This window comes from Vigna unguiculata, chromosome 8 (genome assembly GCF_004118075.2).
Source record: "Vigna unguiculata cultivar IT97K-499-35 chromosome 8, ASM411807v1, whole genome shotgun sequence".
NCBI lineage: Eukaryota > Viridiplantae > Streptophyta > Magnoliopsida > Fabales > Fabaceae > Vigna > Vigna unguiculata.
In genome coordinates this window covers 4,168,092-4,190,564 of record NC_040286.1, presented here as the reverse complement: position 1 = coordinate 4,190,564, position 22,473 = coordinate 4,168,092, and the positions used below count along the sequence as shown (strand labels likewise).

At 30.1% G+C, this 22,473-nt stretch overlaps 1 long non-coding RNA gene and 1 other non-coding gene across 2 annotated transcripts; one reads left to right on the top strand and one right to left on the bottom strand.

The window, feature by feature from the left end:
• Positions 1-517: 517 nt before the first annotated feature.
• On the top strand, positions 518-589 carry TRNAQ-CUG. Its single transcript has one exon. It is a non-coding gene; the product is annotated as a tRNA-Gln (tRNA).
• Positions 590-12,684: 12,095 nt separating this feature from the next.
• Positions 12,685-22,473, bottom strand: LOC114195570. Its single transcript, XR_003606511.1, has 2 exons — positions 22,373-22,473; positions 12,685-12,873 (listed from the first exon to the last, which is right to left on the bottom strand). It is a non-coding gene; the product is annotated as an uncharacterized LOC114195570 (long non-coding RNA).

The window sequence follows — 22,473 nt, the reverse complement described above, 5'->3', positions numbered from 1 at the left end:
ATATATATATAAATATAAAAGTTGGAAGTTCAGTTATTTGATTTTGTTTTGGAGAGGATTATTTCATTTTAAAAAAGTATTAAAATTAAATTGAGTCAAAATTTTAAATATAGTAATTAGTCTTTCAAAAAAATATTAGTTTATTTTAGTATATACATCTAACTGACTCCAATCCTTTTATCGATTAACATATTAATTAGAAGATTTTACAAAAATCCTAATTAAATTATAAGACATCATTACTAACATTTGTTATTGTACCAGGTAACACCAACATAATCACATAATACAAAAAATAATTTAAGATGTGATAAAAAAAAATTTAAAGAAAAACAAAAATACTACGAGCTATGTATGAATACAAAATTGACGTCAACATAACAAAAATAACTTAATTATGTAATTTTAAAAATTAAATTAAATAAAAATTAGACGTCTAATTAAAATTTTCAAAACATTATAAGACGAAAAGAAAACATACTTTTAGATATGAAAATATCAAAAACATAAACAAATTGGTCTCATGGTCTAGTGGTCAGGACATTGGACTCTGAATCCAGTAACCCGAGTTCAAATCTCGGTGGGACCTCTTATAACTTTGTTTTTGTAATTTCTTTTTTGTAATAAACAGAGAGAGGACTATTACACAAACTTTTGGAGAAATAATTCAGAATAAATTTATATGAATTTAATAAATAATAATAACAGTAGAACATTATAAACAACTATAAAATAAAGTACATTGAATTTATTGGTCCTTATAATATTGTAAACTTTACTTATTTTTAAAAAATAGTTTAATCATTTGAATACACATTAATTGTTTCCATTTAGTATTAAAAAGCAATATATAGTAATAAAATGATAACCATGTACTGAGAAATTATAGAAAAATCAACTATAAACTATCGAGGATAAACTATTTTATAAGAAAATTATTTAAGTTACATTTTTTATTCTAAAAATTGTACCTTTGTCAGAGATTATATACTCTTTCTCCACTTTTTTTTTAATTAATTTCTTATATACTTTTACTTTTGCACTTTTTTGTTTTGGGATTTTGATATGATTATCCCGATACAATAGCTGCAATATAGGATTTAAACACAGCCTTCTGTTCTGGGTTTGAAAAGAAGTTTTTCTTTTTTTCAATGTTCAGTTTATGCCCTCTAACCTTCTTATTTTCTCTTGGTTAAAGTTGAGACAATACCATAGTATAATTGCACAAGTTCTCAACATCCAAAATATACATAGACTAATCAAATATAGATGTTAATATGAACGGGCCAGATTTTGTGACCCGTCCGTTTTAGGGCGGGCTGGCCTTTTTTTTTATTTTTTTAACTTTTTTATTATAAATCTATTTTATATGTATAAATTTATTTCTATAATATATAAAAAATATTATTTTTTTAATTTAAAACATAAAAAAATAAAAAAAAAGATTGGCGGGCTGACCCATTTTGGCTCGCTAAATTGGCGGGCCAGGCAGGCTGGGTTACAACGGGTTGGCGGGCTGAAAATTGCAACCCGACCTGCCCTTTTTTTGGCGGGTAGGCAGGCTGACCCGGCAGGCCTGACCCATTTTGACATCCCTAGTTGAAAACATTAAAAAATGAAAATAATCACTCAAAACCTTTAGAATGATGTGCTTAGTGTCGCAACCGAAATCGCAACGGGATAACGAACCAAAAATAAAATATGTAAAAACAAAGTTTGGAGTCGCCACCATAGTTTATTTTGGAAAACTAAGGAAAAATAAAAAAAAAGATAAAATAAGATCTGCGAAAATCCAGATTTTGGGTTTGGAAGTCGGTTACGCGTGGAAAAGGTATTAGCACCCACAACGTCCGTCCTAAGACGGTACCTTTAATTAAATGTGCAAAAGTTATGTGGTTTTTTAAAATATTTATTTTCTCCAAAAATAATAATAAATGAATTTACAAAAGAAACAACAATATTTTTTTGGTTTTTTGGGCTCGACGAGGATTAATCATCACTCCTACGCATCTCCATGTGAACGGAGAATCAGGATTACTTAGTTCTTTATGAAAAACTATTTGGAAATATATTTGAGAAATGTTTTAATTTTTTTTATTAATTTTGAAAACTTTTTCATTCAAATTTTTAGTATTATTTTATTATTGGTGCCACACGACACGAGCGGCCGAACAGACACTGAAAATAAATTATTTTTTTTAATCTTTGATTTTTTTTTATGTTTTTAATCTTTGATAATTTTTCATATTTTTTTAAAGTTATTTAAAAGTGGATGTGGATGTCACTACGACGTGAACAACCAAATAGATATTAAAAAGTAAACAAAAAAAACTATTTTTTTATTCTTAAATTGGTATATATTTTTTAGAAAAAAAAGGAACGAATGTCTAAAATGAGTGTCATGTAACACGGTCAAACACACACCAAAGAAATGGAAAAAAAAATTATGATTTCAAAAAAAATGAAAATTAAAAAAATAAATCAAAAGAAAAAGAAACTAACAATTACGTTCCTTTTATCTTTTCTTTTTCTTGCCTCCTTTTATAATATTTTTGTTTTTTTTTCAAGAGAAACAAAAATAAGATACATCTGTGTGTGTGGTAATTAGAGAAAAAGAGAGTATAGAGAATGCCTTCTTTTTTTTTTGTTCTACCTCCTTCACTTTTTTTTTGAAAGAGATATAATAAAGGAGGTGTGTATGTGGAAGTGGTGATGGGAAAAAATTAGAGAAGTGTAAATAATATTTTTTGTTCGGTCTGTAGAGTGCATATTCAATCTCAGTCTTAATTGTAATGCACAATATAACGAAGGAATTGATCATGATAGCAGCACATTATGAGAATCAAATCATAGCAAATAAGAGCACAAAAATCAATCCCAATTAGTAATATTGATTCTAATTATATGAAGAGGTATTGTTTTTAATTATTTGAATCATATCACTAATTTATCTATCACAACAGGGCTAGAAGATATGTTGAGTTGTTGGTCTCATGATGAGAAGTGTGATAACAAAATGGGTTCTTCTACTTTTTTTTTTCTTTTTTCATTTCTTTTTTTTTTAAATTAAAGTTTAAAAATCTTTTAAAAAAATTTTGTTTCATATTTTGTTTTTATTTTTTTTAAAATAAATTTATTTATTCGGACGAAATTAAGCATTCACACCTAAATATTTGGAATAAAAAAAACAATGCATACGAGTAAATTCCAAATCTGTTTGATGAAATGCATGAATGAAACACAGTTTTTACCAAACTGTTTTGTTAAAATGTTTCAATGAGGTAAATGTACAGAATGTGTATGCAATGATTGGAACAAATCAAAAATGGAGAGAATGAATAAAAGATGTGATCTAATCGCAAGAAAGGCATGCAGGAATAAAAATCACATATAACTATTAAGTCATTATCTTTTTTGTAAATTATAATGGCCTATTTAGAAGAGAAAATAAAGAAGAGCTAATAATGGCTTTTTTCTTCTTTTGGATTTTTTTCTAATGTATGAAGCTACTAGCATTAAATATTTTGAATTCAAGATACAAAGCACACTAGACATAAAAGTTTAAAAGGGATTTGGCAAGCTATATATATAAAAATGAGGATGACTTTTAATTACAAAGAGAGAGAATGGATAATCAAACCTGTGACGAAAAAAATTTTTTTACTATTCATTTAATCATTATTATTTTCTAAAATATACTTATAAAATTTAAAGGCAAAATTATACGATGATATCTAATTATATTTAAAATATTCGCGTATATATATATATATATATATATATATATATATATATATATATATATATATATATATATATATTTATAGTACTGTATGCATCTTATATCTACATCGTTTAGTACATCTTAATTTCCTAAACTAGAAGGGAAAAAATATTATTTATTTACCGTTTTTTCCTCATAATACTGACTTTCAAACAGGTGGAGGGAAAAAGTTATGGACAGAGTTCACTTGGACTGTTGGGGGTAAATAAAAGGTAACTCCGATTTGTCCTTCGATGACAATCGGCGCATTCGGAGTAGAGAGAAAAATAATGGTAGAGTTTCCTATTCCCTGAAATGTTAGAATTATTTACTACATTACTACATTGGTTTGCCATGCATTTTTCGGAAAAACAGTCACAATGTCGGCGAAAAAGGGATCAGGCATGTTGGGAGCAGCCATCTATGATAATGTTATAAAATTTTGTTTTTCACATACAATCATAAAATAGTATCACATAAAAAAAACAACATATCATAATAAAATAAAATGAAATGAAAATTCTCCCAAATCCATAAACTGGATTTTTATTATACTTTTATAAAGATATTGATTAATTTTGTAGTTACTAGTCAGGATAAATGAGCTCATGGCCAACAAAGTAACTCAAGAACATCTTATCTTGAGTAATACTAACTCGTTTAAATCCCCAAGGTCATACCTCCAACTACAATAATCAAATCTTTATTTATCATAAATTTTATTTCAATATTAAACCATACAATTATATAAATAAATAGATAGGATCAATGAATAGTTAAAATAAATATAAATAAATACAAAGGACCAGTACGGAACTGAAGATAAATGTAAATAAGTAAATGAGAATAAATATAAATTGAATAAATAGGACCAATGCATAACTAGAGATGAATATAAATAAATATGAACGAGAACTAAATATAAATTAGAATGAGGTTAGAGACACCTCACTTAAGGTAAATATAGAGATAAAAATAAAAATAATCATCGTAAAAAGATAAAATGATAAATGTCTCATTCCCTTACCTTAGTTACTATGGAAAACAGACCAAGGTTGTATGGAGACTGTGATAAAAAAAATTCTTCGTTGTTGTAATCTCTCTCTCTCTTTCAATGGATCCACACAAAAGCTTCTCTCAGTTTTTTTTTTCTTCCAGCTTCTCTTTCGCTCTCTATTTCTCTTACCCCACCCCAATTTATACTATATTAGGTAATCATTACTTCTAGTTTGATTCTTAATTAACTTAGTTTCTATACTATTCTGATTTCTATATATATTCTTTTCTTTTAATTCTTATTAGATACGATAATAACGTTGTCATTCATTTGTTATTCAATTCACTAATAGGGATGGCAACGGGGCGGGGCGGGTACGGGTATCATGATCCCATCCCCATCCCCATAATAAAAATTCATCCCCATCCCCATCCCCAAACCCAACGGGTATACAACTTTTGACCCATCCCCATCCCCACCGGGTAACGGGTATTTTCTTATACCCATACCCATACCCATTTTTTTATTGTTCCATATATCAATTAAATAATTTTTATAAAAAAATTTAAAAATCACACCAACGGAATCATGATACTATCAAAATATTCAATATTAAAATAACATACTCTTTTTGATTTTCATGATGTCAAATATTAAGAAAAATATTATAATAGTATAAATCTCAAATTAAAGTATCAAATAACAACTAAATAAAATTCAAATAATTATATAAAAGCTAAAAAATTATACATTACTAAAATTTTATAATAACCAAAATATTTATTAATTTTACAAATGATCAGTGGTTTCATTTGCATTCGATCCACCTACACATAGAAAAAAAATGAAAAATTAGATATGATATAATAATTGAAATTGAAAATTTTAATTACTAGAATATAATGTACCTTCTTCATCAGATTCATTTTCACTCATGAGAACATCTTTTCCTTTTAATTTTTTAACACCTACAAACACCAAATGTAGAATATTAGATGAGAATTCACAAAAAATACTAACAAAAAATATTAATAAATTTGAGTAACTTACCTAGATGGTTTGAGTTCCATATCCAACTTCTTATACACATCAAAGCCTCTATAGTAATATGATGAAGTCGACTACGGTGAGAAGTTAATATCTGACCACCAGTACTAAAAGCAGATTCAGAAGCTACAGTTGTTATTGGAATAGCTAAAACATCCCTTGCAATTGCTTGAAGGGTTGGAAACTTTAACCCATTTGTTTTCCACCATGATAGGATATCAAATTCTTGTGTAACCGGCAAATTATCTTCTTCCAAGTAATAATCCAACTCTGTTTTCATAACTGTAGTTCTAGATTTTTTCTTTTTTGCCATAAACTCTAAAAATTCATTCGCATCATTATCAACATCCTTTCCCAACTCCAATGATGTAGCTCTATAAGAAGAAGTTTCATTCTTTTTTGATTGATATTCCAAAACCAAATCATAGCACATTTGACGAATCCTACTAAGTTTCAGATCAAAATCATTACCATACAATTTATAAAAATAATATTCTAACATGTCCATCTTGTACCTTGGATCTAAAACTGAAGCAATTGCCAATATGTTATATAACAAAAAACAAAGAGAATGAGAAATATGTTATATATATATATATATATATATATATATATATATATATATATATATATATATATATATATATATTATTATATTATATTATATTATATATTATATTACTATGTATATATATATTATATGTGTGGATATCTTATGTTTATATATATATATATATATATATATATATATATATATATATATATATATATATATATATAATTATTTATATATATTATATTATATTATATATTATATTATTATTACTATGTATATATATTATATGTGTGGATATCTTATGTTTATATATATATATATATATATATATATATATATATATATATATATATTTATAGATATATATTTATTTTAAGTATATATTATATTATATTATATAATAATATAAATATAATAATATATATTATATTATTATGTATATATATTATATGTATATGCGTAGATATTTTATGCTTTTATTTATATATATATATATATATATATATATATATATTTCTTTTAAATTTTTATAAATTTGTAATGTTATAAATTTGTTTATAAAAGATCTCACTAGTTAAATGATTAATTTGTTTTATACGTATATATTATATATATTATATTATATTATTATGTATATATATTATATGTATATTATATTATATTATATTATATTACATGTATATGTGTAAATATATATATATATATATATATATATATATATATATATATATATATATATAAAAGTATATTTTATTTATATGTATATATACTATATTATATTATATTATATTATATTATATTATATGTGTAAATATATTATTTATTTATATATATTTTTTAGATTATTTAATAAATTATAAATAGTTTAGTAATTTAAGCGGGGACGGGTATTTGGGCGGGTATATATATATCCCCATCCCCATCCCCAGTTGAAAATTTCGGGTATTACCCATACCCATACCCATACCCAGTCAAAGCGGGGATTCCCCGTCAAAACGGGGACGGGTTCGGGTGATACCTACGGGCACGGGTTTATTTGCCATCTCTATTCACTAACACTTTGTTTTCCAAGATTTTGCATTTGATTGTGACCCGCTTTTCATTTATTCATTTTGCATTTATTCAAACTTTTGTATATAAATTCATATACCGGTTATTATTAAACGTATATTCATAATTTATTGTATTATTAGTTTCAATAATATATAGAATATTCAACTATCATATAATTTGTTGGTAAAGAGTTATTACCCATCAGTACCATTTATTTTGTAAATTTACAGCTAGCAGATATTATAAGTACTATCAACGTTTTGCATAAAATGTTTTGTCAATGAAGATCTTAAATATGGTTTGTTTAAAATATATTGACTTGATCACAAAAAAATAATAATAATTTGTTAATAGTGTATATAATATGATTATTGGGATTTTATTTTGTAATGTTAGAAATAATGAAGATAAATAGTATAACTACAATATATGAAAAGTAATCTATCATTAACTTTTAGGTGTTAACATACTAAAAAAAATATTGTGGTATAATTTTATTTTATATATATATATATATATATATATATATATTGGATGTTACATTTTCTTCTCCTGATACATAAATTTTGCCCTAAAAATTATTTAATTATTTATTTATTTTTTAAATAAATAAGGGTAAATGTTTGTTATTTTCTCTTCTAATTTTCATGTAATATCTCCATTAGCTTCATTCCACATGACCTTCACTAGAGGGATCTGTCTGCCTCTCAATTCTTTGACCTTCTTGTCCATAATTTGTATAGGTATTGCGTCAAATGTAAGGTTATTCTTTAATTGTACTGTATCAGGTCTTATCACATGACTTGGGTCAGAAATATATTTTCTTAATTGAGACGCATGAAAAACATTATGAAGGTTGGAAAGCAACAAGGGTACACAAATTTGATAAGCAACATGACCTATTTTTTTAAGAATTTGGCAAGGACCAATGAACGAGGGAGTGAGTTTCTTTGATTTCATCACTCTACCAATTCTAGTGGTTGGTGTTACATTCAAGAATACATGATCACCTTCTTGAAATTCAAGAGGTCCTCTTTTCTTGACAGCATAACTTTTTTGTCTACTCTGAGTTGTTCTCAATTTTTCCCTAATCATTTTGATTTTCTCGGTTGTTTGTTGAATCATGTCAGGACCTAATACTGAATTCTCACTGGTCTCAAACCAACACAAAGGTGTTCTACATTTCCTTCCATATAATGCTTCATAGGGTGCCATACCTATGCTGGAATGGAAGCTATTGTTATAAGTGAACTCAATCAAGGGTAGGCATCAATCCCAACTATCAGAATTTTCTAACACATAAGCTCTCAGCAAATCTTCCAAAGATTGAATGGTTCTTTCAGATTGTCCATCAGTTTGGGGATGATAAGCTGAGCTAAGGTGAAGCTTGGTACCTAAGGCTTGATGTAAACTTCCCCAAAATTTTGAAGTAAATCTAGGGTCCCTATCAGATATAATACTTATTGGAACTCCATGTAACCTGACAATTTCTTTTATGTACAATTCAGTCAATTTTTCCAATGAATACCTAATGTTAATGGGTAAGAAATGAGCAGACTTTGTTAACCTATCCACGATAACCCATATGGAATCAAATTTTTGAATGGTTCGTGGGAGGCCAACTACAAAATCCATTACTATACTATCCCATTTCCATTCAGGTATATCTAAGGATTGTAGCATTCATGCTGACTTTTGGTGTTCTATTTTAGCTTTTTCACAAACTAGACATTTTGCTACGTATTGTGCCACTTCCTTTTTCATTTTGGGCGACCAAAACATTTTCTTGAGATCTTGATACATTTTTTTTGTGCCCGGATGTATGCTTAATTTGCTTTTATGTGCTTCTTCTAGAATCATTTCCTTAATTTCCTCATTATCGGGTACACACATCCTGTTCTTAAATCTCAAAGTTCCAGTTTTATCTATGCCAAAATTCTCCCCACCCCTTTGACCTATCAATTTCTTTTTCTTATTAATGAACTCATCACTTTCTTGTGCCTCATGGATTTGCTTTTGTAAATTATTAGTGATCTGAATGGAGTTTAATTGCATTTTATCATGGCTTAGGGTGACCGACAGATTCATGTCTCTAAATTTTTCTAACAAATTTATCTCATGAATCATTAGTGAAGAGACATGCAAAGATTTTCTACTTAAAGCATCTGCCACTATATTTGCCTTTCCTGGATGGTAATGTAATTCAAAATCATAGTCTTTTAGAAATTTCATCCATCTCCTTTGTCTCATATTTAATTCCTTTTGGTCAAACAAGTATTTGAGACTCTTATGATCACTAAAAACTTCGAACTTACCACCATAAACATAATGTCTTCATATCTTAAGTGCAAAAACAATGGTAGCTAGTTCTAGATCATGGGTTAGGTAATTTTTCTCATGTGTTCTTAGTTGCCTAGAACTATACGCCACTACCCTTCTATCTTGCATAAGAACACAACCTAATCCCATTTTAGAAGCATCACAAAATATAACAAAGTGTCCAGTAGGATCAGGTAATGCTAAAACAGGATAAGTGGTTAATCTTTTCTTGAGTTCTTGAAAACTATTCTCACATTTTTCTGTCCACACAAAAGCTTGGCCTTTTTTTGTGAGTTGGGTTAAATGCATAGCTATTTTAGAAAATCCCTCAATGAATCTCCTATAATATCCTGCCAAACCGAGAAAACTGTGAATCTTAGTCACTGTTTTTGGTGGTTCCCATTGTAAAACTGCTTCTACTTTGGTCGAATCCACTAACACTCCCTTATTGGAAATCACATGTCCTAAAAATTTTACTTCCTCTAACCAGAATTCACACTTAGACAATTTAGCATACAATTTCTTTTCTTTCAAGATTTGCAAGACAATCCGAAGGTGTTCCTCATGTTTCTCAAGAGTCTTAGAGTAAATAAGAATGTCATCTATAAAAACAACTACAAATTGATCTAAAAAGGGATGGAAGATCTTATTCATATAATCCATAAATATTGCAGGAGCATTGGTCACACCAAAAGGCATCACTTGATATTCATAATGGCCATACCTAGTTATGAAAGCAGTTTTTTGTATGTCTTCTACTTTTACTCTAATTTGATGATATCCCGGCCTTTAATCTATCTTAGAAAATACAGAGGCTCCTCTCAATTGGTCCATCAAGTCATCTATTCTAGGAAGAGGGTATTTATTCTTTATAGTGAATTTATTTAATTGACGGTAATCTATGCAAAACCTAAAACTTCCATCTTTCTTTTTAACTAACAAAACTGGGGCTCCCCAAGGTGACACACTAGGACGAATGAACTGTTTTTCAAGTAACTCTTCTAATTGTTTCTTCAATTCTGCTAATTCAGAGGGTGACATCCTATATGGTGCAATAGAGATTGGTCCAACTCTAAGCATCAAATCTATGGAAAATTTGATTTCTCTGTTGGGTGGTAAACCAGAAATATCATTGGGAAAGACTTTAGGAAAATTTTGAACAACTGTTATATTTTTCAACTCAACTTCCTCTTTTATTTCCATAGAAGATAATAACAAGTACCCTTGAATTTCATTCTTTAAAGGCTCACTTTTTGAATTGGTAGGTGATATTAAAAGATTCTCAAAGTTTGGAAATATTACTGATTTCTCAGCACAATTCAAAAGGACTTGATTAAAAGATAACCAGCCCATACCTAAGATTACATCTAATTGAGACAAAGGTAAACATATTAAATTTACAAGGAATTTTCTATTCTCAATGAACAGTGGACAGTCTAAACAAACTTTATTGGTAATTACCGAGTCATTTGTGGGAGTTGAAACAACCAAACTAGTTTTAGAAAAGAGAACGACATATTAAGATGTTGAGCACAATAATTGAAAATGAATGAGTGAGTTGCACCTGATTCATACAGTACATTTAAATTTTTTCCTTTAATAAAACACATACCTTGAATTAGATCATGGTTTTCAGCAGCTTCAGCTTTAGTCATGGTGTACACTCTTCCTGTTGTCGTTGGTCTTGTCTTGGTTGCAGCTGGATTGAAATGTGGCTTCTGTTGAGAATAGCTGACCAAGTTTCCCACATTTGAAACAAACTGGCTCCTTAAGATGACAATCTTTAGCAGGATGACCTTGTCCGCATTTAAAGCATCTGATATGATCATATACAGGTCTAGTAGAATTTTCTGATGAAGATGGGTTGGATTGAGTCCTCCATTGTGGGCGATTGTAAGGTTTTCCCTTAATACGCTTATTTTTATTTGTCTGGGGTCCAAAATACTTTGGTTTGATACTTTGGTTGTTCTCAAAATCTTCCAAAAATCTACACTTGTGAATAACCGTAGGAAAATCAGCAATTTCTAATATTCCTACTGTTTTTCTCAATTCATCCCTAAGTCCATTTTCAAATTTTATACATTTCATCCTTTCCTCTGGGTGATAAAAGAAAGTAGAGTATTTTCCTAATTCTTTAAACTTGGAAGCATATTCCCCTACTATCATACTTCCTTGCTTCAACTGCATAAATTCTATTTCTTTTGCTCTCCTCACATCATTAGGGGAATATTTCTCTAAAAACTTTGTTCTAAAAACACCCCAAGTAATAATTATTCTTCCTCCTTCAAGTAATCTCCTGTTACCATCCCACCAATATTCAGCTTCTCCTATTAACATAAACACAACATAATTCACCTTTTGGTTGTCAGCACAATTCATAACTCAAAATATTTTTTCCATCTCCTTAATCCATAATTCAGCTTTTTCTGGATCATATCCTCCAGAAAATTGTGCGGGTTTGTTTCTCCTAAATTCAACTAAACCTTGTGATTCAGGGTTTCTTTCAGGTCTTTGATTCCTCATTAGAGCAGCAACCATGTCTCGGATAGCTTGCATTGCTTCAGTTAATTCATTGTTCCTTCTAATGTTTGCCATCTAGAATTGTATGAGTTAGTAAAAAAATATATATAATGAGCACATTTCACAGATCTCGCATGAAACGTTGCTCTGATACCATCTAATGTGACAAAAAAAAAATTTACTATTCATTTAATTATTATTATTTTCTACAATATAATTATAAAATTTAAAGGCAAAATTATACGATAATATCTAATTATACTTAAAATATTCACACATATATACATATATATATATATATACACACACACACACACACACATTTACAGTATTGTATGCATCTTATATCTACATCGTTTAGTACATTTGAATTTCCTACACTAGAAGGGGAAAAATATTATTTATTTACAGTTTTTCCCTCATATACTGGCTTTCAAACAGGTAGAGGGAAAAAGTTATGGATAGGGTTCCCTTGGACTGTTTGGGTAAATAAAAGGTAACTCTGATTTGTCCTTCGATGACAATCGGTGCATTCGGAGCAGAGAGAAAAGTAATGGTAGAGTTTTTCGTTCCCTGAAGATTTAGAATTATTCACTACATTGGTTTGCCATGCATTTCCTAGAAAAACAACCACAATGTCGACGAACAAGGGATCAGGCATGTTGGGAGCAACCATCTATGATAATGTTATAAAATTTTGTTTTTCCCATACAATCATAAAATAGGGAAGTGAGACAAATATCACATAAAAAAAACATATCATAATAAAATAAAATGAAATGAAAATTCTCCCAAATCCATAAACTGGATTTTTATTATACTTTTATAAAGATATTGATTAATTTTGTAGTGACTAGTCAGAATAAATTAGCTCACTATCTTGAGTAATACTAACTCGTTTAAATCCCCAAGGTCATACCTCCAACTACAATAATCAAAACTTTATTTATCATAAATTTTATTTCAATATTAAACCATATAATTATATAAATAAATAGATAGGATCAATGAATAGTTAAAATAAATAAAAATAAATACAAAGGACCAGTACGGAACTGGAGATAAATGTAAATAAGTAAATGAGAATAAATATAAATTGAATAAATAGGACCAATGCATAACTGGAGATGAATATAAATAAATATGAACGAGAACTAAATATAAATTAGAATGGGGTTAGGGACACCTCACTTAAGGTAAATATAGAGATAAAAAAAATAATCATCGTAAAAAGATAAAATGATAAATGTCTCCTTCCATTACCTTAGTTACTATGAAAAACAGACCAAGGTTGTATGGAGACTGTGATAAAAAAATTTCTTCGTTGTTGTAATCTCTCTCTCTCTTTCAATGGATCCACGCAAAAGCTTCTCTTTGTTGTTTTTTTCTTCCAGCTTCTCTTTCGCTCTCTATTTCTCTTACCCCACCCCTATTTATACTATATTAGGTAATCATTACTTCTAGTTTGATTCTTAATTAACTTAATTCCTATACTATTCTGATTTCATTAGTTCTCAACATCCAATCCTAGATTTTTTCACAGTAAAAGGATAAAAGATTTTGCATTTGATTGTGACCCGCTTTTCATTTATTCATTTTGCATTTACTCAAACTTTTGTATATAAATTCATATATCGATTATTATTAAACGTATATTCATAATTTATTGTATTATTAGTTTCAATAATATATAGAATATTCAACAATCATATAATTTGTTGGTAAAGAATTATTACCCATCAGTACCATTTATTTTGTAAATTTACAGCTAGCAGATATTATAAGTACTATCAACGTTTTGCATAAAATGTTTTGTCAATGAAGATCTTAAATATGGTTTCTTTAAAATATATTGACTTGATCACAAAAAAAAAATTGTTAATAGTGCATATAATATGATTATTAGGATTTTATTTTGTAATGTCAGAAATAATGAAGATAAATAGTATAACTACAATATATGAAAAGTAATCTATCATTAACTTTTAGGTGTTAACATACTAAAAAAATATTGTGGTATAAATTTTATTTTATTATATATATATATATATATATATATATATATATATATATTGGATGTTACAAAACTGCTAGTCTCCCAATAATGATTCAGTTTCGTCAAAGTTGCTTCAGGTAATGAGATGAAATTAAGAGTAATCAGAAACTATTTGCATCTTAAAAACCTAATTTGTTCACATAAAGAGGTGGCTGAAATGTGAAGGCATGTAGGTAAATATTGAAGCAGCAATCCCAAGCTTGCATGAATGAATAAAAGCGAAAATATTATTCTCAAGGCACAGAACATTACAAGAATTCAAGCAATTAGAGTCGAAATATTAGGGTCGGCTTTATCATGCATGCTATTAGAATAAAAAATAATGACGACTAAGAGTCACAAAATAAAATGTTAAGTTTAGCGTGGGCTATGCAACTCTTGATAATCACCCTTAGTGTCCCTCAAGGGATGCTAGTTACTCAATATTAAAAAAAACGTATTAAAAAATATAAATTTTAGAGCAATAGTTAGGGAACACAATTGTATTTTAGACTAGCATCACCCGAGGGACGCTTTGATCTTATTTTGTGAAAGTAATGGAAAAGGATAGATTAAGCCGCAATCGATAGCATCAGTTAGTCGACGCAAGTTAGCAAAAAAAAAAGGAAAAATAATTTTGCAAAGATGGCTTAGAGTAAAGTAAAAAAAAAAAATTATTATTAAAGAATATAGTGGGTTGACCAACACTCTTATCCTATTTTTAATGGAAAAATAGATCAAGATAGTAGGGAGGGCTAAGGGACGCAATCAGTAGCGTGAGTTAGGCGATGCAATTTAATAAAAATAAAATAAAAAATTAATTTTGTGAAGATGACTTGGCCAAAATTAAAAAAATATATATTATTTTTTAGAAGGGAGAGTGGGTTGGCCGACGCTTAAAGAAGTAGGTGAAAAAGTGAGATAAATTTTAACTTTACCAATTGCCTATTTTCACTTTACTAAATTTTAACTCTTCGTTTTCGTTCTCGCGCGTAGAGAGTTTCTTTCTCTCCACTCATTTTGCTTCATCTCCTTTCTCATTTTCAATCCCTCCACCCGGAAAGTTTCAGTCTCCTCTTTAATCGGCGCTCAACGGAAAACCACTTCGGCCCTCGTGAGTTGTGGTTAGTGAAGAGCGGCGGGATCGACCCTGAAGACGTGGTGAAGTTGTCGGCTGTTGGGCCCGAAAGACATGGTGGGTTCATATTCGTGTTCTCTTCAGTGTTTCTTTGGTGCTAAAGGAGGTGAGTAATGAGCATCGAAAGGGAGATGGTGGCTTTGATGTTTTTCTCGCATTCTCTATGAAATGAACTAATGAGTTCTAATCCCTCATATTTGAATATATTTATCATTTGAAGAAATTAGTTTCCCAATTGATTGAATAATTGTTTCCGAAATGTTTGGCAGCTATTTTTCCATTTGAATACCCCATGTTATAGCTATTTTTATCTACCTAAGCGAAGGCGAGGTGATGGGAGGCCAATTGAAAAAAGGGGTTGTTGTAGTGTCGAAGTGGTGGCCCTGTAGTGTTGGAGTGTTGGTGGTGTAGACCGCAAGGGTGAGGGATTCTATTAATTCATTGGTATTCTATTAATTTTTTTTTTGCCACATTGGATATATGAAGTATGTTTGAATGTTTGAAGTGTGTTTGCTACATGAGATACTCAAAAAGTTAACGATGCATTCTGCTATATTCTTCTTAGTAGTATGATGAATCTATTTTATTTTACCGGTATTTGGCCAAATCATAAGTTGTTGGTAATTGATTTGTGAATGTGGCATTCAACGCATGTGCATAATGGCTTTGAATATGTGCAGGAATGGTTATTGCTTAAACAAATATCAGAATCATTCACAAACCATTCTCTTTGTCAGCATCACAAACCACTTAGGTGAGTCACTGTAAACAAAAATAAAAGATACTCTTTCTGTTGTTAGTTTGCATCCTGTAATCTTTATTTTTGAAAGAAGGGTTATGTTTTTGTAATTAGTGTTCATCTGAATCTCTACTATGAGAGACCTTGAAATGGGCACGAGCTAAAGTCTTGTCTATCAAGACTCTCTCGAACCTGCAACTGCAACATATTACTTGTTTCTTTATGAGCAAATGGTTTTTGATGAGATATGAAGTAAATGTTGCTTAAGATTTAAAGGAAAGAATATACTGACCACTAATACTTTGCTTTGATGGTATGAAAGAAAGTGGTTTAGTTTTAATTTGATTTTTGAACACTTAGTGCAAGTATTTGATTTGGGAATGGGATGTGCGGTATCTTTTTTAGTTAGTAGTTTTAATTAGTATCTTATTTTTTTCTAATACTACTTTAATATTTTAGAGTTTGGTGTCCAAATTTTTGTTCTAAAGTTATGGAATAATTTTTTTATTTATATACAGAACGATAGAAGCGTATAAATGAGAAGTTAATTTAAAAAAACAATCTTTCATTCATACCATATAATACTAAATAATAAACACATTTTAAAAGAAAACTTAAATTGGAATATAGTTTATTTTAAGATTTTTGAGTTTATAGATTACAAATTGCTATTACACGTGCACGTGCATGTGAAACCTATGTATGTTATCCATTTCATTACTCGACTTATTTTTATTTTTTTCTATTTAATTCTAACACTTTTCAAATATTATGATTGAATAGGAAGCATATTTGCAACGTATGTGGGATAAAGAATCTGATAGTTCTGCAGAATCTACAACAACTACTAAGATGGAATGCTGGAAAGATGTTGATGGAGGGAAGAATAGAGGTAGAGTTTATGGCACCACAGACTTTGCTGCCAACATTCATGATGGTGTGTCATCCCTTACTCAACCTTCAACAATATCCCGCGCAATTCTTCCTACGCAAAAACAGTTGCAAGAGGCAGAGAGACTTCGTGAAGAAGTAAGACAAGCCACTTAGAGAGCTATTGCAGTTGATGAGAAGGCTATTGCAACATCTGAAGGCTTGGTTGAAACAAATAAGAAATGTGCGATGATGGAAGAAGAAATGAAGTTGATGAAGCGACAATTAGCATTGGTGTTGGAAAGACATACTACAGACTCTTCAACTAGAGATGGCAATACGGGATGGGCTGGCCCGTTTAGGCCCGCCCCGCATGAAGCCCACATCTTGTGGGTCGGACAGGCCCGCCCCGCACACATTTCTCGAGCTGGAACACACGGCCCATCCTACAGATAGCTTGGCCTGTGGGCCTGTGGGTTGGCCTGCATACTTTGGGGTAGAAATGCCCTATAGAGGTGGTGGTGATGCGAGGAAGGAGATAACAACATCAAAAAACAAATCAAAACCAGCACAACACCAAAACAACAAGCACTAAATCATTCAACCACAAATTCAGAAAACAGGAAACCAATTCAGGATACAATTTCAAAGCAATTGAATTAACAAGTTGCTGCCATAACTCTCAATTTCGAAAAACCCTGCTCCAGCAAAATCCCCCTCAATTTACCGTCAATCGTGACGGATTCAACGAAAGAGATGTGTTCTAGCCTTCAATCGTGATGGGTGGTCGTGAGTCATCATCAACGCGTTCGAGTTCGAGAGACGGGAAAGGCTGGAATGGTGTCCAGACGGAGGTAGCAGCGTCACGCCGGTGCGATGGAGGCAGCAACATTGTCACGCCGGTGCGATAGAGGCAGTAGGGAGAGAAGAGAAACAGATGGGTTTGTCCTACGACAATGGAGGCAGCAACGAGAGAAGAGAAATAAATCGGTGGAGGTGGTGACGCGAGTCATGTCGCTCTGGTGCGGTGGACCAGCGGCGTGCAGGTCGGCGATGGTCAACACTGGATCAGTGACTACAAATTGGAAGAGCAGTAGTGGTTGTTGTGAGTCGTAACTTGTGTGGTGTGTGAAGATAGCAGAGAAAGAGAGAAGAGAATTGATTTTTTTAGGTTAGGGTTACACTAAAATAGCTTATGTGGGTCAACGGGCCAGCCCGCGCAGGTCACGGGCCAACCCGCATAGGTCACGGGCCAGCCCGCACAGGTCACGGGTCATTGCAGGTAGGGTCAATGCGGGCCTACGGGTTAATCATCCTGGCTCGACCCGCGTTTTCTTTGCGGGCCTGCGGGCTAGGCCCATATTGCCATCCCTATCTTCAACGAGTACCAGTCACGTGCATACACATTATGATCCTTTATTGGGTGATCAACCCATCCCTTGAACATGGACTTCATGAGGTAAATCATATTATAACTTTGTCCTAGCTAAATTTCAGTATTTGATGCAGATTACAACTTTGTTAAAGTTAATTTTTTTATAGCCTTTTCTACAAGTTGTGGTTCTTAATTAGAGGGTGTACAATTGTTTGTATGTTTTATATATTTATGTCTTACATATTGATTTTTCATTTCAAAGGTACTATATTCAATGGACTTTTTGTAAAGCTGAGTGACCATGACTTCAACTTCCTCAACTTTATTTTCCAGTTTTAGTTAATAGGCTTTTTTGTATGGTGAACATTGTAAACAAATTATGACTTGAACTCTTTACACTTTGGTGCATTATCCACTTACTTAGGTTTTATAAACTTATATGCATCCTAATTTGATATCTATGACTCAATGAAGGATGTAAGTAGTTTAATTAACTATTGATTCTAATTAAAATGACTTATGAATGGATAACTGAGATTATATTGATTATGTGATAGTGATCATGCTTGCAGGTAAAATTTGGGTTGAGAACAAAAGGAACTGGACTTGTCGTGAGTAGCTATAGTAATGTTGTGTAGCCCTCGCAATTTGCGTCGGCTAACCCACGCATCCTTTAACAATTTAAATTTTTAAGCATCCCCTAGCCCACACATTCATAATGCATTTTTAATTATCTACTATTATTGTCAGCTAGTCCACACATCATTTAATATAAAGCGTCTGTTAGCCCACACACTTAACAACCGGTTTTAAATTATTATTTGCTATTATCGTCGTATGGCCCACTCTAATAGTGTCCCTTGGCCAATGCTAAGCTCATTTAACCAAACATATTTGTGTCACCGGGATGATGTTATTATATTGCAATTTGCGTCTGTTGGCCGACACATCTAAATTAGCCACCAAAGTTTTATCGTGGTTAGCATGCCGATACTGAATCGACAATAATTATAAATTTGTGTCGACTTTGGCCTGTTAGTGTCGGATTTTGGCCGACGCTATTTACCTAAATTCTTGTAGTGGAAGATGGATTCCTAAAAAAATGCATTGAATCAAAAATAAAAACATGAATGAAGTGAGAGGAAGAGAATCCACTGTAGACACTAATTGCAATGAGAGGTTAACGAGAGATGATTGATGTTTCTTTTTGCAAACTCCACGAAGAAGATGACGAAAAATTTTCGAATTAGTCTGACTCCTCCGACCCAATTTGCCCTTCTGTCCAAATCATTTAGTCAAATACTACTTTGAATTTCAACCATTACTCTCACATACGTGGCCTTATTTTAGTGGTGTCACATAGGAAGGGTTTTGATGCCCTCTATATTAAAAGGGGAAAGAAGGAACACCCTTGCAACAATCTATATCAACAATGATTCTTAAATTATCATTGTTAACTATTTTCAATGTCAATTGTCATTAAAAAACATTTTTTGATAAGGCAAAGGTCAAAAAAATGTTGGAACATATGTTTTTTTTTTCTATCATAGGCAAATATGCATATCTAATTACGGTAATAGACAGATTTAAAAAACAAAATTACGAAAGTAGGCAAATCGTGTTGTTCCCACATTTTTTTTATGAAAAAATTGTCCACCCTAATGATATTTTTCTTAATTTCAGAGAGTCAAACGATCAAATAAAGAAATCATGTTGGAGGCACACGTTTTTAGACTTAAAATCATGTGGGAAAAAGACGTTTTTGTTTTGTAATATGTATTTTATGATTCTGAATTCCTGTAATCGATCACACCTATTTGGTAATCGGTTACAAGGAACGACTCCTAATATAAGGTGAAAAATTATGTGCGAAATGAGTGTAATTTTCCTCTTTAACTAATATAAAGAGTTTTTATTCTCTCTATGTTGCTAAGTTGTTGATATGTTATTTTTACTATTTTATAAATGTGTTTCACACTCGTATAAGTAGTTTTTTCTTTTATATACATTTTTTACTTTGAAATATTTGTTAATAATTTAACTAAAGAATTAAAACAATGTTTTTAATTTCTTCTATAGTATTTAAAAAATTGTTATTTTTTTTAATTTTATGTGAAAATAGTTTTTATTTTGAAATTTTTAGATAAATTTATTTTAAATGTTAACTAAATTTATTTTTTTAACAAAAAAATATTATATTTTTAGTTTTAATATATTAATAAAATTAAATAAAAAATTATTATTATATAATTTCAATAATTTTAATTTTAATTTCAGATTTATTAATAATTTGATGAATAATTTTATTTATTATTAAAATCATATAATACTATTTACTTAATAATTTGATAAGTACATTAAAATTAAAAATATACATATTTATTTATTTAAATAAATAATTTTAAATAATAAACTAAACTAAAGAGTTTCAAAATATATTCATATAAGAAATCAAAAATATTATTTATAGTTTATTAGCAAAATATTTCAAAGTAAAAAAATCTATAAAAAAGAAATATATAATCACTATAAAATTTTAAGAAAACATATTTTTTTTGGAAAAATCTTTTAGAAAAATACTTTAAGATTTCAACATAAGTTTATAAAAAAATTTGAAAGAAAATATATGGGTCCAATGAGCACAACTTCACCTATTTATGTAATTGTTTTTTAAAATGTCTATATCGGTAATTTAATAAACCATTTCAATAAAAAAATCTCAATTACATAACCTAAAATCACAAAATACACACACATCGGTAATCGTAACATATGTAATTGATTATAAAGCAAAAGTGTTTTCTCCTCACTCAGTTTCAGGTCTAAAATCATATGTCCTCATATAATTTCTTTGATTCTTTTAAATTAAGAAAAATATTATGGAGGTGGACGATTTCTTCATAAAAGGTGTGGAGCCAACACAATTTGCTTATAATAGAAAAAAACCTAAAAGATAGTTCAAACAAGTGAAAATAACACTTTACATTAATTCAAATTTATGAGAACTAAATAATTTGTATAGAAGACAATTTTCAATGACAGAACTACCATTTCTCAACCATACTTAACCAATAGAAACTTCGAACTTTATGTTCGAAAATTGTTCCAGATTTTAGCATTAAGAGATAAAATGTGAGAAAAATATACAAATGCTGTGAAAGAAAATATTATGAAATGTGGGAGTATATTCCAAACTCCAAGCACATATGGAACAGCACAAGAAGCCTGACTAACTCCGAAAAATCTTTATTTTAAGCATTATTTTCATTAATTAACCCCTCAAGGCTAATGAAAACAACCAAGGAGGATAGCAATGCTCATATGATTAGAAGTATATGCTAGAATGAATCTAACTCATACTCTATAAGAAAAATTATACAGGAAATGTGGGAACATTTTCCAGATTTACAACAGTAAAAAAGGCTGACTAACTACAAAAAATCAATATTTTCAGCACTGTATTTTCATTATTGAATAAAGCCAAGGAAGACAATGCTTATATTTCAAGAATCAATGTGTGCTAAAATGAATTTTCTATCCAATATGTGCTTATATTACAATCAGAAGATAATGTGAAATGTACCATTGGCACCAAATGCACAAGGAATGTGCAATCCATTTCATTCCTTGAGAAAACATTGTGCCATGAATGTGAAAACACTATCGTCATCCTCAGACACGAAAAAGGCGTATATAAAGAACAAACTCGCTGTAAAGATGATTTAGGTTTCGGAACTTGAATTGCAGCAAAATGAAAAAACGATATTGCTGATTAAAATACACTATTAAATGAAAAGACGTAGAAAATATCTCAACTGTGAGATCCAAAATGAACCCTAAACGAAAAAGTACGGACATACAGAGCGTAATTCTATAGCCTTTATTGAGAGAATACTATCAAATATGTAATGGAAAATTTAAAGAAAATGAAGGCAAGAAGTGAGATGAAGAATCAATTACCGTCGCCGTTTGGAAAATCGAGAACCTTCCCTTGCGATTGAGGAGTTTTGCTTTTACTTATATACAGAGGAGCGCGACGGTAAACCCTAGGAGGGTTTGAT